The sequence below is a fragment of the Rhinopithecus bieti genome, unplaced genomic scaffold, assembly GCF_001698545.2.
Source record: "Rhinopithecus bieti isolate Rb0 unplaced genomic scaffold, ASM169854v2 scaffold_48387, whole genome shotgun sequence".
Lineage (NCBI taxonomy): Eukaryota > Metazoa > Chordata > Mammalia > Primates > Cercopithecidae > Rhinopithecus > Rhinopithecus bieti.
The window spans coordinates 488,120-503,043 of NW_016819911.1; the positions used below are offsets into that span (position 1 = coordinate 488,120).

Here is a 14,924-nt window from a genome sequence, read left to right on the forward strand (position 1 = left end):
TAGCCAGGATGGTCTCGATCTCCTGACCTCGTGATCCGCCCGTCTCGGCCTCCCAAAGTGCTGGGATTACAGGCTTGAGCCACCGCGCCCGGCCAAATATTATTATTTTTATAAATCATGCATTTTTTAGTCTTTGTTCAGTTCCTCAAAATGTTTTTGAAGTAAGTTTGAGATAGATAATAAATGCATTAATGGTTCTCTGTAAAAGCAACATCTTTAAAAGGTAAAGTGTGGTTCATACTCAATTGACCAGTCAGTCCATAGCTATTTGCTGACATTCATAAAGTGTGTGCAGCACCTTCTTGAGCCAGGCTTCTCTCGACACACATTTTGTAAACGCTCATCTAAGTATCCCCTGTGTTATGCATACAAGGTAATAGAGATGAATTAGGCCTGCTTTTTCCTGGAACAGGGAGAACTGGTATCTTTCCATGAGCACAGCTGCTCCCACAGCATCTAAGAAACAAACTGACAGAGATATTGTTGATTATCTTTCTAAGTACAGAAAATGCTTTCAGATTAAAAAATAAAATGCCACTGAACAACCTGTGGACAGCCAATGGTGTGAACAAAGCCAGCAAAGGCCGCACCTGTGCTGGAGATCCCTTCTCTTTGCCTGGCCCATGGTGAATTTAGTGGCCACCTTCTGGTAAGACCCCAGCTTGGTCGTGTGTTCATGTGGATTAGCTATGAAAGGGCACAGTCAACTTCATATCATCTAGGACAGGTAGAGAAAACTAATTAAATGTTTCCCCAAACTTTCTTAAAATGCAAAACATTTTAATATGATATCTGTTAAGCCAGTAACTAACTTTTTGACCTCCTCTACGGCACTTGCATACTTTGTACTTTTTTCAGTGCAAATATGTGAAAATGGTAGTTAAATTATGGTAACTATTGGAACAATCTCCTTTAGTTTTGATCAGTGGTTTTTCAACAGGGCTCTTTGAGTACTTGGGGAGTGAGTGTTCAGGGGCTGTGGAAGGAAAGTTCAGTGAGGAAGTCTCTAGAACTCCCTCTCCAACATCTCCCAATGCCCAGTCTTATCTGTGTTTTTAAACCTCTAAAATAGATCCTTCTTCACCAAGTATTATTCAATAGTCCATTTAAGTTTGAAAAATTGCTTTTATACTCCCAAATTAACTCTGTAAATAAATGTAATCTAATAATACAAATAGGTCGGGCAGGGTGGTCTCACACCTGTAATCCTAGCACTTTGGGAGGATCACTTGAGGGCAGGAGTTCAAGATCAGCCTGGACAACATAGCAAGATGCCATCTACACACACACAAAATATGCAAATGAAATTAATCAAATAATCATATACTGGATTGCCTGAATTTTTGTATAGCAGATTATTTATTGCTATCTGTAGAGAGGTGACAGTCTAAAACAAAGGTTTGATTCACGGAATGCAGGTTAGTTTTCTAATACACATTCTTAGGCTGGCATAAGGATGGGTAATGTGGCTTCCTACCGTGGACATCCAGGGTTGACACTCTTGGGTTCACAGGGATCGTGCAATTTGTAGCTCCTGCTCTGAACTACCACACACCAAATCTCATACTTATTTGAGTGTTCATCACATGCACTCAACACTCTTCTTTCCTCCTCCCTCCACTCTACCAAACCTCATGCATCACCATAAAAGGTTGAGACAAATAAAATGTTTCCAAGTTATTAATTTAACAGAATCTTCAATGCAGCTATTTGCTTTAGGAAAACATTTCCAAAGCTTATTGGGAAGAAATGCATGTTTGTATCATTCCTTGCATATCTTCTTTTTCGTAAAATATTTCTGTAAAGGTTTTCAGTTTCTGTTGCTTAATGTCTTCTCTATGTTGCAGGTAAAAGAGGGACGTTCAAACTGGAAACATAAAATCTTTGATGAGAGAGTTTTCAAAAAGTCTTTTTTTAAATTGGAGGGGGGAATGGAAACCAGGTTTATGCTGTTATATTGGTTATAAAGCTATATGAATATGTATAAGGCATTTACAACAATGACTGTCACCTATTTCTTTTGCTGTTATTACTCTTCTACAAACTGGCATGAGTAATTAGACATGGGATATATGTAATTATGCATATTTTGGGTCAAGTAGGTGGCCCACTCTCTCATCCTGAGATGGTGTGGAGATAGGGAGTGGGGAAGCTATTGCTGGTAGATAAATAAAATGTGGCAGCCTCTGCAGAAAAGTTTGATGACTCCATAATAAGTTTTACCTAGAATTACCTTTTGACTCAGCAATTTCAGTCTTACATATAGAGCCAAGAAAAATAAAAACATACATTCATACAAAATGTTTATAGCAGCATTGTTCATAATAGCCTAAAAGTGGAAATAAATCATATGTTTGTCAACTGATGAATGAGTAAACAAAATGTGGTATTGGTGCTAGGAACAGGGGGGCATGGGGAATGACTGCTTAATGAGTATAGGGTTTGCTTTATGGGTAATGAAAATGTTCCGAAAAGAGATAGTGTTGATGGTTACATAATATTGTGAATGGACTAAATGTCACTAACAGTCAATTGTATGCTATACGTAACTTTACTACAATTTTTTAAATAGCGAGAGGGTGATAAGTCCATGTATGAATAGACCTTAAAACATTTTCAATTTGCATATTAATGTTGCAGTGAAATAGTGGAGAAAATATTAATCTTTAGTAAACAATAGGTGAACTGACCTCAATCAGAGAATCGTAGTAATGAAGAGTAAGTTTTCTGGGAACCAATAGGAACCAATTTTAGCAAATTGCATATATTGCAATTTATTTATCTTATAAAGAAATAAAATACTGTGGGTTTTTTTCTCTAAAAACATATCGTTTCTTGGCCAAGAGTGTTCCATCCAAATGCCAAATTTCACAAGTATGATTTAACCTGAAAACGAATATTCTGTATATTTGAATAGCACTTCAAGCTACAAGAACACTCAGAGGTTTAACTGGCCCACTTTTCAGTTGTGGAAGCGAGCTCAGAGTAGTTCAGTGACTTGCCTGTGAGGACATAGCTTGCATCACATAGTTACAATTAAGTGTTTAACTTCCAAACCAACCTGTCTTCCACTCTGAGATCTACTTCCCATCACTGTAATACTGCCTGTGAAAGAGCAGAGCCCATCAAGGCTCAGTTATGAGGATGGTACAATTTACACATGTACCCACATCAGTGACAACCAGCTACTGGCATTTCTATCTAGAATGACAGTCTTAATATGTTGTTATAAATATTTTATGTAGCTTAACTTTTTCTCCCGTTTTAAAAAACTGTAGTTCTTCAGAACTACAGGAACACTGGTGCTCTTTCCTTCCAAGGTATTTTGTCAGTATATACATATTTTAAATCTTTAATTTGCAACAAAAGAATGAAAATCTCTGCAAAGCAGTATTCCAAAATTATTCCCCTTTTCCTTAATATAAATTGTTAGACCATCCTCCAACAACTTTTTATTTAGATTTAACTTGGCTGCCTCTGTGTAAATACTGTTTTCTCATTTACCTGTATGTTTTGTTTATTTTTGAGGAAGTTCTGATTACCACTCTCACTTTTCCTTCTCTCCATTCTATGGATTGGAGCTAGCATTGTTCTTAAAACATAAATTTTCCAAACCAGGCTAGTCCAAATGCAGTGGTGTTTACAACTAATTGATCACAACAAGCTACAGATTTATGTATTCCTTCTCCACTTCCACTGCTTCACTTGACTAGCCTTTAAAAAACAAACACATAAATAAATAAAATAAATTTCCAAGCCAGGCATGGTAGCTTGACCTGTTATCCCAACTACTCGGGAGACTGAGGCAGGGGGATCATTTGTGGCCAGGGCGTCAAGATTGCAGAGGCTGCAGTGGCTGCAATGAGCTATAATTGAACCACTGCACTCCAGCCTGGGTGACAGACCCAAACCCTGTCTCTAAAAAAAAAAAAAAAAAAGGAAAATTTCCTATACATGCAGGTTACTCTGCTCAACTTTCTACCCTTGAACCCGAGAAGATGTTGGGCCTTCCAATCCATGCAGGAGTGTTTGAGGACTGGATCTCCTGCCCAAATCTGATATCACAGGGCAACCTGTTATTTTGGAGGCCATGCTTTATTTTCCTGAAATATTTTGCCTATTTTTTCAACCCATGATTTGATGTTGCTGAATCTAGCCCCATGTTTTTTAAAATAATATAAAGTATATTAAAAATATTAGCAACATAGATTGATTTGAAAATAAGCAATTAGCTAATTTATCCTACTCTATTTTGGGGTATTACTAAATTTGATTAGGTACATCAATCTAACCAAAGAGAAGGACCACCTGAAAGCATTCTCCTTCCAGTCCTCACTGAGGACATCAAGAAATGTGTCTCTGTAACTGTTTTTGAGACCAAATATTAAATTCCAAGTTTCTGCCTTAGGCAGAATGAAAAGAAGATAGAGACAGGGATGACATAGAGATGGGAGGAAGGAAAGGAGAGCTAAAGAGAGGAGAGAAAGAAATATTTAGAAAATATTGTGTGGAAAAGTGTACTTTTTTATATCCATGTATGTTTTCACATGTTTAAAAATTAAGGACTAAGCAATATGAAGCAAAAGGAATACACGTTAACCACAATGCTTAAGCTTGAAAAGAATATTGCGTGTTAAATGTTCATGAACTTGGGTCAGGCACGCAGGCACAGGCTTATAATCCCAGCATTTTGGGAGGCCAAAGCAGGCAGATCACTTCAGCTCAGGAGTTCGATACCAGCCTGACCAACATGGGAAAACTGCATTTCTACAAAAAATTAGCCTGGCACTGTGAGACCGGCCTGTAGTCTCAGCTATTCAGGAGGCTGAGACAGGAGGATTGCTTGAGTCTGAAAGGTAGAGGTTGCAGTGAACTGTGATCATGCCACTGCACTCCAGCCTAGGTAACAGAGTGTGACTCTGTCTCAAAAAAAAAAGTCCGTAAACTCTAATAGTTTGTTGTAATAAAGTGATTTTCACAAGCAGACATTTCTTACTGAAATTAAACTTTTTTTCCCAATCATCACTAGTTGCATACAGAGTGATTTTGGTTGTTTCCACCTTTTAAAAATGTTTACTTATTTTATTTTTAAAGGCTTTCAGTTATTTGGAAATAATTGTAAGCATACAGAAAAGTACAAAATAACACTAAGAATACCCATGTGCCATTTACCCAGATTGACCTATTTGTTAACAGTTTACCACACTGCTTTTTCATTTATTTTTTTCTCTGACTCTCTTTTTTTCTCCATATATATGTATGTGCATACCTATTTTTGAAGGACAGTTATATACACCATGGCCCCTTATTATTAAATACTTATGCATTTCCTAAGAATAAGGTTATTCTCTTTATAACCACCATTCAGTTATCAACTTCAGTAAATTTAACATTGGTAGCATGTTTTAATCTCCCATTCATGTTTCAATTTTGTTGGTTGACCCCAATAATGTTTCTTTTCCAGCACAGGATCCACTCTGGGGTCAGGTAATGCAGTTAGCTGTTATGTCAAATACACAGGAGTTTTGAGTCTTTCATTCTGAAGAATGTCAGGATTGAACTGAGCTGAGAAGGACATCACTTTTAAGTGATCGGCATATGTCTACCTCATTTTTTTTAATGCTACTGGGGAAAATAATCAAACTTTGAGCTTCAATTATTGTGTAAGCTTTGATTTCTAAAGTTGTAGTGCAGTAGCCAAGTTGTTCATAAAGATGTTCTCCTTTTTTTTTTTTTTTTTTTTGCTTTTTTTTTTTTTTTTTTTTTTGCATTTGCGCCTTTACAGCAAGTCTTATGATCACAAAATAGGATAATTTGTAGGTTGGCATAAAGGATAGTCAAAAAAGTTCTCCTGGCCAATAAGCAAGCCATGGTGAATGTTCTGAGCCTATTCCAATACCAGATGCATTTGCTGAGGGAGGCTGAGACTAGAGAGCGCCTCCTGTGGGTGAAGGACACTCTTGTCTGCCTGCTTTGATTGATTGTGGCAAATGGTATCTATCAGATTGTTTCCTCAAAGAACTCTGCTCGAATTTTAAGAAAAGTAAATTTGATTTTAGTTATAATTTATAAGAATAAACATTCTACGCCTTTTTATGCCTCATCATTCATGTTCTGAAGCCTCATCCTATAGAAATTTCTTACCATTCTTTATAGTGGTAGGTCTGTCACCAACAATTTTCTTAGCTTCTTTTATCTAAATGTCTTCACCTTCACTCTGAAAGATATTTTCTTCAAGTATAGAATTTTGCTTGCCTTTTCCTGTTCACACTTAAAGCTATTTCACTGTGTTTGGTCTCTGCTGTTATTGAGTGCATGATGATCATTAACACTGATCACCTGTCTCTATTCTCATCATTTTTACTACTTTCAAGATTTTCTTTTTTATATGTTGGCTTTGAGTGTTTGACTTAATATTCAAGCATGGTTTCTTTGAATCTGATTCGCTCGTTCACGCTGTTGTGTGTGTCTGTGTGGTTTGTAAATTTTTATTTCTGCAAACTTGGGAACTTTTAGCATTATTACTTAAGTATTTTTTTTCTAGACCATTTTGTCTCTTCTTTATCTGGGATTTACAGTTATGAGCTATATTAAAACTTTCAAAAATTTAATTTTAATTAATTTTATTAAAAATTTAAATTAATTTAAAATTAATTTTAATTTTAAAATTGATTTTAAATTTATTTTAAAATTTTAAAAGTTTTCATTTTTTTTTGGACAGAGTCTTGCTGTGTTGCCCAGGCTGGAGTGACGTGGCATGATCTCAGCTCCACTGCAATCTCCACCTCCTGGGTTCAAGTGATTCTCCTGCCTCAGCTTCCCAAGTAGCTGAAATTACAGGCGTACACCACCATGCCCAGCTAATTTTTACTATTTTTAGTAGAGATGGGGTTTCTACTAAAATGTTGGACCATGTTGGTCAGGCTGGTCTTGAACTCCTGATCTCAAATGATCTTCCCACCTCGGCCTCTCAAAGTCCTGGGATTACAGGTGTGAGCCACCACGCCCAGCCTAATTTTTATTTTTTAATTGACACGTGATTGTACACACTTACAGGATATACAGTGATCTTTTGATACATAAACGTATAATGATAAAATCAAAATAATTAGCATATTCATCATCTCAAATATTTATCATTTCTTGTGTTGAGAACATTCAGTATCCTCTCCTCTAGCTATTTGAAAATATATAATATAGTCATCCTACAGTGGTAGAAGTATTCCTCCTAGCTATCTGTAATTTTGTGTCCATTACCAATATTTCTCTATCCCTCCATTCCGTCAGCCTCTAGTAAGCTCTGTTCTACTTTTTATGTCTGTGAGATCAACTTTTATTTAGCTTCTACATGTGAGTGAGTACATGCAGTTATTAAACCTATTGCTATTGTCCACATGTTCCCAAGGATCTGTTAATTTTTTTCAACCCCTTTATTCTCCTTCTTCGCACTGGCTACTTTTTTTTTTTTTTTTTTTGAGACAGAGTCTCACTCTGTTGCCCAGACTGGAGTGCAGTGCAGTGGCACAATTTCGGCTCACTGCAAGCTCCACCTCCCAGGTTCATGCCATTCTCCTGCCTCAGCCTCCTGAGTAGCTGGGACTACAGGCGCCCGCCACCACGCCCAGCTAAGTTTTTTGTATTTTTAGTAGAGGTGGGGTTTCACCGTGTTAGCCAGGACGGTCTCTATCTCCTGACCTTGTGATCCACCCGCCTCGGCCTCCCAAAGTACTGGGATTACAGGCATGAGCCACTGTGTTGGCCCAGGACTGGATACTTTCTATTGATTTGTCTTCAAATTCACTGTCTCTTCCATTTGTCATTTCAATTATGCTATTTGGCTCATCCAGGAAATTTTTTCTTGCAGATCTTTCCAGATCTAAAACTTTCATTTTAAAATATTTATATTTCTATGTTAAGACTTTCATATATTTTTATCCTTTCACTTTCACTCTTGAAAGCTAATTTCTTTTATGTAATTGAGCATAATTGTAATAGCTGCTTTTGGTCTCATAATTTGAATGTCTAGATCATCTTAAAGTTGGCCTCAACTCTTGAGAATGTCTCATATTTTCCTGGTTCTTACTGCATCAAGAAATACTTTAGCTCATATGGGAAAAAAAATCATGTTTCATTTTTTAAAAAATGATTTGATAAAAATTTATTTTAAAAAGTTATTTGCTTACAAAGAGCTCTATCTACAAGGAGAACAACCTCAAGAAGAAGTATACATATCCTTGTAAATATTATTTTGAATTTAATATGTTCCTTATGCCATGAAAACCTGTTATCCTACAAACAATATAAAGTAAGGGATGCATATTGTCATTTCAAAAGAGATTTTTACTTTATAAAATATTTCATGGTAGAGTTTTGAAATTATATGGAAGGACTTTCAGACATTTAAAAAAATAACAGAACTTTTCCTTTTAATTAAATTCTATGCTAGAGTCCAGTGCTCACACCCCCCTAGACACTTTAGCATAAGCAGCCCCTGACATCCCTGAGTTTGGGTGCTCTGAACCCTGTTGTTGGGTTCTGAGACACTTTTTCACAATCCTTAGGGCCACAAGCAGCATAGTTTGAAGCCAATGAGTTTAAGATACCTTTGTTTATAAAAATCTAATTAACAACTTTCAGGGCCATCTGTTATGTCAAGCAATTAGTCCGTAAGAGAGAAAAATAAAATGAAAGGGAAAGCAATGAATTATAAAAAAGTTTTCCTCTAGCTTCATTTTTTAACATCATGTATAAGGTCCATGGGAGTTCACTGAGGTTTTTAATTTGTCTTCTTTAAGCACTGTTTATCAGAGAATGGGGCCCTCATTATGAATGTATATGCATAGTAAATATCCTTGGTTACATATTGCCTTAATTTAAAGTAACGTCTTTTGAAATTCAGAGTACAATAGATGTCATCTCAGAATCTTGTTAATCCTTTTGGGTTATTTTCTGCAAATTGTCTTCCTATTTTTATGGAGCAGTTTCTCAATGTGAAGTGCAATAGAGAGCTATTATAGATACTCTACTATCTGGCAGAGTTGGAAATGGAACTTAAATTTCTAAAATTTTATTTAATTGTCTCAACAGATTTCAACAACGAATATCTTAGTAACTGTGATGCTTGACAGAGAAATTGCTCGCTACCTGGGGATTTGAAAAAATGTCTTTTATAGCTAGTTGTTATTCTGATTTTACTAGCACTGAATGTGTGATGTGCAAAGAAATAAGCCATATGATAAAAACACAACCCGGGAAGAGAGAAAGGGCCCAGCTCCTCCTTTTAAAACTGTTCCCTCCGTTGCGGAAGTGGCCTCCCGAGGCTGAGGGGCAGCCCCTGTGCCCTCTCTGAATTCTCGGTCTTCCTCTTTCTTGCGTGAGCTGTGATATCACAAGTGCCACAAGTCCTTTATTTTAAGAGAGATATATGTTTTACTGAAATTCTTTCTTCTGGTTTCATGTTATATAAAGGAATGAAAATAAATTTTAATTAAGGATTCATGCTCTACATGTGCTTGACTTGGTCATTACCTGGAACAAACTTTGCCTTTAGAATACAGATAATAATGTGAAAATAATTATGTAATCTTATGCATTACAATTCTTAATTTATAGCGATTTTTAAATTTCCTTTTTACAGTCTATAGCCACAACAGTAACAAAGTCAGACACAACAAATGACATCATCAACTGGTCACTAATAAAGCTAGGAATAACTTTAAGTTACCAACAAACTATTTTTAGTTAAAATCAACTTTGATTTTGAATTCATATATATTCAAATATGTATATGTTTGATATATATATCAAGGTCATATTTTGTCCCTCCACATTAAGGAATTGAAAACAACGAAGATATAACATTAGTTTATAGATGGGTACTCTTCTTGTATTCCTATTTTAAATTTTGTGTGAACTGAAAGTGATAGCATAATAAAATCGGGCTACAATTTTAGAGCACTAATAACATATATATTTACACATATACAAAAAATTTTGTAAAAATCTTAATAAGAAAGTTCCAATCTTCTCTACCACAATGTTCTTTCAACATCTTCTTTCCTGGTTCCTCCCATCCCTACTTAACCTGATTATCATCCAAGGACTCCATGTTAGTATGAGGAGTCCTGAAGTACATGTTTTGTTGTAAATTTTGACATAAGAAACACCTGACTAGAAACCACATACCCTAGATGCTGGTCCTGAGAATTAGGTAACGGATGCCTCTCCTGAATTGGTAAAAAAGGAGACAAGTCTTTCGTGACACCATAGATTTGGGGGCATTTGTGTGCACACCACTTCAACCCTGTTTTGCTTTTAAGTGTCTGTTCCTTTACATTGATAGAACTGGTATAATTTGTTGAGGTTTTCTTGTGGAGAGGTGGGCATATGTGAGGGTGAGGATGAGGATGAGGGTTGCAGAAAAAGAAAGATGGAAGTCTACGTAACTGAGAACTTTTATTAAAGAAAGTGACATTCAGATAGACAAAAACAAGAAAATATTTGTATAGCATTGTTCCTTATATAAAATTCTCTAAAAATGTGAAAATTTCTTGCTGTTGTGACATGAAGTCCAATATTTTAATTTAAATTTAGTTTGACTGCATGATGTAATAACGTCTCTAAAAAACTCAGGGCAACCAGAATTTGGCCTAAGAAATCAATTGTTTCTGTACTAGTGGATTTCTGTAATACATTTAAAATAAAATAACATTTATATTCGCTGATTAAAGCAGACACTTCTGCATTGCTTCCTAACCTACATGATATGTGTGCCCTAAATAAAAATTTAATCTGGAAGAAGATGAGTAGAAGAGGGATGGGGCTTAGGAGATTGATTTGAAATAAAATATAGCTTTTTCGGGTTTGTGATTTTCCTTTTGTTAAAGTGATTCGTGTTACCAGACAAGAAAGAATTCCTATTGCAATCAAGAATTGAGGCTATCTGGCTAGCTATTTATGTATACCTGACTTAAGAGACTCCAACATGATGTTTCCAAGCCTTACATTAAAAGAAAAGATTTTTAGATTGTACTCTCTATTTGCAACACAATTTTGAGCAGATTAGCTCTCTCTCTCTCTCTCTCTCTCGCTGTGTGTGTGTGTGTGTGTGTGTGTGTGTGTGTGTGTAAGAGAGAGAGAGACAGACAGAGAGAAAGTGAGGGAGACAGAGAGCCTCCAAACCCAGGACATTCCATAAGGACAAGGCCATGATTTTTATTAAGGAATGAAGGGCAATCACAGCGCTTATCAAGAATAACTTCATTTGAAACATGCTTTTGTTTCAGCCTTTTTTGAAGGACTATTTACAGCAATTCAGCAGAGTCTACATAATTTAGATACATTTGTGGCAAGATTGCCAGTATTGCTGGGCAATAGTAAGTTAAAAAAAGTAGTAAGTTTTAAAAAAGTAAGTTAAAAAAAAGTAAATGAATACTGGAAATATATTTGCTTAAGTAAAATGCATTAATTTAGTTAAAACAGTGTCTAGATGACAGAAAACGCTCAGGCTTACAGCGGCACCACTCATCATGGCTCCTGAGCAGCCATGCTGAATGCGTATTTTAACATGTTCTCAATTCTTGATTGTGGATTAACTGCTGGTTACCCTAAGGATTTGTTTTTACTGTATATGTTTTACTTATTGTATAGGTATTATATTGATTTTATTGTATAGCTATTATGAAAATTTCCTTTGCCCTACAAAATGCAAATTTTAATTTATGTTCTAAATGGAATATTGACATACTATCCATGCCAGATAAAAAGGAAAAGCAAGAGCTCACCAATATTAGTGGTAGATCAGAAATGAAAGAAAGGGAACTTTATTCTTTAAGCAACAATCTACCTCACAGCAAGTGTTCTATGGTGAGGAAGCCATAAAACATGAAAGAGGAAAACACATCCCTTAGTGGACAACTCCTGATGATTGCAGTGTGGATTTCCATTCTGTAAACATTGTTTTGCAGGTTGTTTCTGGGCTTCCAATGCCCTGGAGCCTCCCCTTTGGCTGGGACTTATGAGGGCACCCTCTTCCCAGGTAGAGCAGCAGTGGGAGGAAAGCCCAAAGGCAAACACCTGCTCATGAGGAGCCCTGGCTAAAAATTTGACAAAGGGAAAAGAAATCCTCACTAAACTGACAACATCTGTGAAAAATTAGTGATTGTGTTAGTTTGTCTTCATGCTACTATAAAGAACTACCTGAGACAGGGTAATTTATGAGGAGAAAAGGTTTGATTGACTCACAGTTCCACGGGCTCCACAAAAAGCATAGCTGGGGAAGCCTGAGGAAACTTACAATCATGGCAGAAGGGTGAAGGGGAAGCAAGCTGTCTTACCATGGTGGAGCAGGAGAGAGAGAGAGAGTGAAGGGGGAAGTGCTACAAGCAGATCTTTTGAGAACTCTGTCACAAGACTGCACTAGGGGGATGATGCTAAACCATTAGAAACCACCTTCACGATCCAACCACTTCCTACCAGGTGCCTCCCCCAACACCGGGGATTACAATTCAAATGAGATTGGGGTGGGTTCACAGAGTCAAACCATATAATTCTGCCCTGGGCCCTTCCCAAATCTCATGTTCTTTCACGTTTCATGCCTTCCTAACCATCCTCCGAAGTCTGAATTCATTCCAGCATTATCTCAAAATTCCAAGTCCAAAGTCTCATATGAGAAAAGGCAAGTCCCTTCTGCCTATGAGCCTGTAAAATCAAAAACAAGTTAGTTACTTCTAAGGTATAATAGGGGTACGGGCATTGAGTAAATGCTCTCATTCCAAAAGGGATAAATTGGCCAAAAAAAGGGGGCAACAGACTTCTTACATGTCCAAATCCCAGCAGAACAGTCACTAAATGTTAAAGCTCCAAAATAATCTCCTTTGACTCCATGTCTCACATCCAGGGCACAGTAATGCAAGGCCAATGTTGTTCTCTTGCGATACCTTTTTGGAGTGTTACATAACATTGAGCAGCATTCCACAGCCAATCAGATGACAGCTTATAATTTATACAAGTGTATAGCCCCAAGCATTCTTTAGCTGTCTACTTCCTGCTGCTCAGAAGTAGAAAATGGATTCATGAAAAAGGTAATGAGGTCTTGCACTTTTATGCCCTGGGGAGCAGAGCTCCCACTTTGAACCTGAAATTCAGGATATTAACTATGATGAATCATTTTTTTAAGGTGTACACTTTACACTTCTCTGGAGTAGCAGAGTCATTTATCCTATTGTAGGAGTGGTAGAAAGTATATAAGAAGGTAGTTTGTTAAACAGGAAATTGAGAGTAGTGAGCCACTTCTTTTTTCCCATGTAGGAGACAAAACACTAGATTAACTATACCACAAAGAGATAAGAAAGTTGTGTAACATGATAAAAACCAACCTGGTCTTTGGAGTTTGACAAGCCAAGATTCAACTCTCAGTCTCATCACTGAGGGATGTATAACCTTAGGCAAAGATTCCAAGCCACGGTTTCCTCATCTCAACAATGGCAGTGGTGATAAGGCCCAGCTTCTCTGGTCATTACTGACACCTTATTGGTGGTTTGGATAATGTCAGCACTCATGGCTCTGCACATATTGCCTTTCTCTGTCAATCGGGGCTCACAATTGACATTCAAGCAACTACTTGGCTATTATTTTGTCTCTGCTGCTGGAATGAGAAAACTAGTAAAACATTCTAGAATATCCTAATGGAGCTACAATGTACCTAATAGTAAGACTCCAGCTCTCTCTCAAGATCACCCAGAGGCAATGCATAGAAAGGGATTGCAGTTAGACTAGCAGACATTTTCTCTCCAGCTGCCTCCTTCCTTCACAAAAGACCCTCAGAGAATGTCTGCTTCCCAAATTTAAGATATTTAACAAGTGAATTTCACAAGTTTTTATCTATTGGGTGTTTTATAATTCTATTGGGTGCTTTAAAGTTGTACATATTCTACAAGAATTGAAGAATATATATCTTCACTCCAAATATCCTACAGGGGTTACTTGAAAATTACCCTATTTTTAAAGATAAGAGCACTGATATAAAGTGTTAACTATTAAGCTACGCTATAAATTATAACTTTAGCCCACTGATTATAAGTATGTTAACATACATGCCCTAAATGCTCTTGAAAGGATCATAGTTGTTTCTTAGAGAAAACTGGTTCATGCCTTTATGTATCAACTCTGAATTTTTCTTAGAATTCTGAATTTCATGTTTTTTTCACTCCAAGATTCACAGATGAAATGTGATTTATACCTATGTCAAATGAAAAGAGCACCCTATTTTCCCCTTTTGTGTTACAGGTTTCTACTGTACAATTTCTCATTGAAAACTGCCTCAGCATTTTTGGAGAAGACATCACTTCCCCCTTGGGGAAGAAAGAACTCGACTTGAAAAAACAGTGATACTTTAGGTACCTTGAAAAATTCAGCTGGTTTTGATGAGAAACAGTCAGTGGGACTGCCAGGGGTCCTGGCAGATGCTTAGGCAGTGGCTGTCCCAGATTCCAGGGAATGCCCCAAACCCAGTGATGCAGGACCCAGGACTCCATCTGCTCATTCTTCATAAGATTGGCTCACAGGTCATCTGCTGAGAAGGTCATCTTCTCCATCTTCACTGTGCTCACTGAATGAGGACATTCCAAGATCCCAGCTCATCCCATCTGAGCTTTCCTTTTCCCAATCCCATGCATCTGTGTTTGAGAAAATCTTCCCACATGATAGATCTTCTATTTTCCCATTTATGCCATGTGGTATTACTTTTTTATTATTAATAATAAATGCACATATTTTTGGTGTGTACATGCATATTAATCTGTTTTGTGTTGGTATAAAACAATACCTGAGCTGGGGTAACTTATAAAGGAAACAGGTTTATTTGGCTTAGGGTTGTACAGATTTACAAGAAGCATGGCATCAGCATCTGCTTCTGCTGAGGGACT

The 14,924-nt window shown here is 36.8% G+C and overlaps 1 long non-coding RNA gene across 1 annotated transcript in view; it reads left to right on the plus strand.

Annotated features, from left to right (window-relative positions):
- Nucleotides 1-14,790, plus strand: part of LOC108520034 (uncharacterized) — a 21,401-nt gene extending 6,611 nt beyond the window's left edge. The window contains exon 2 of the long non-coding RNA XR_001882809.1: nucleotides 14,287-14,790. This is a non-coding gene — a long non-coding RNA (uncharacterized LOC108520034). The remainder of the gene's footprint in view (nucleotides 1-14,286) is intronic.
- Nucleotides 14,791-14,924: the final 134 nt, after the last annotated feature.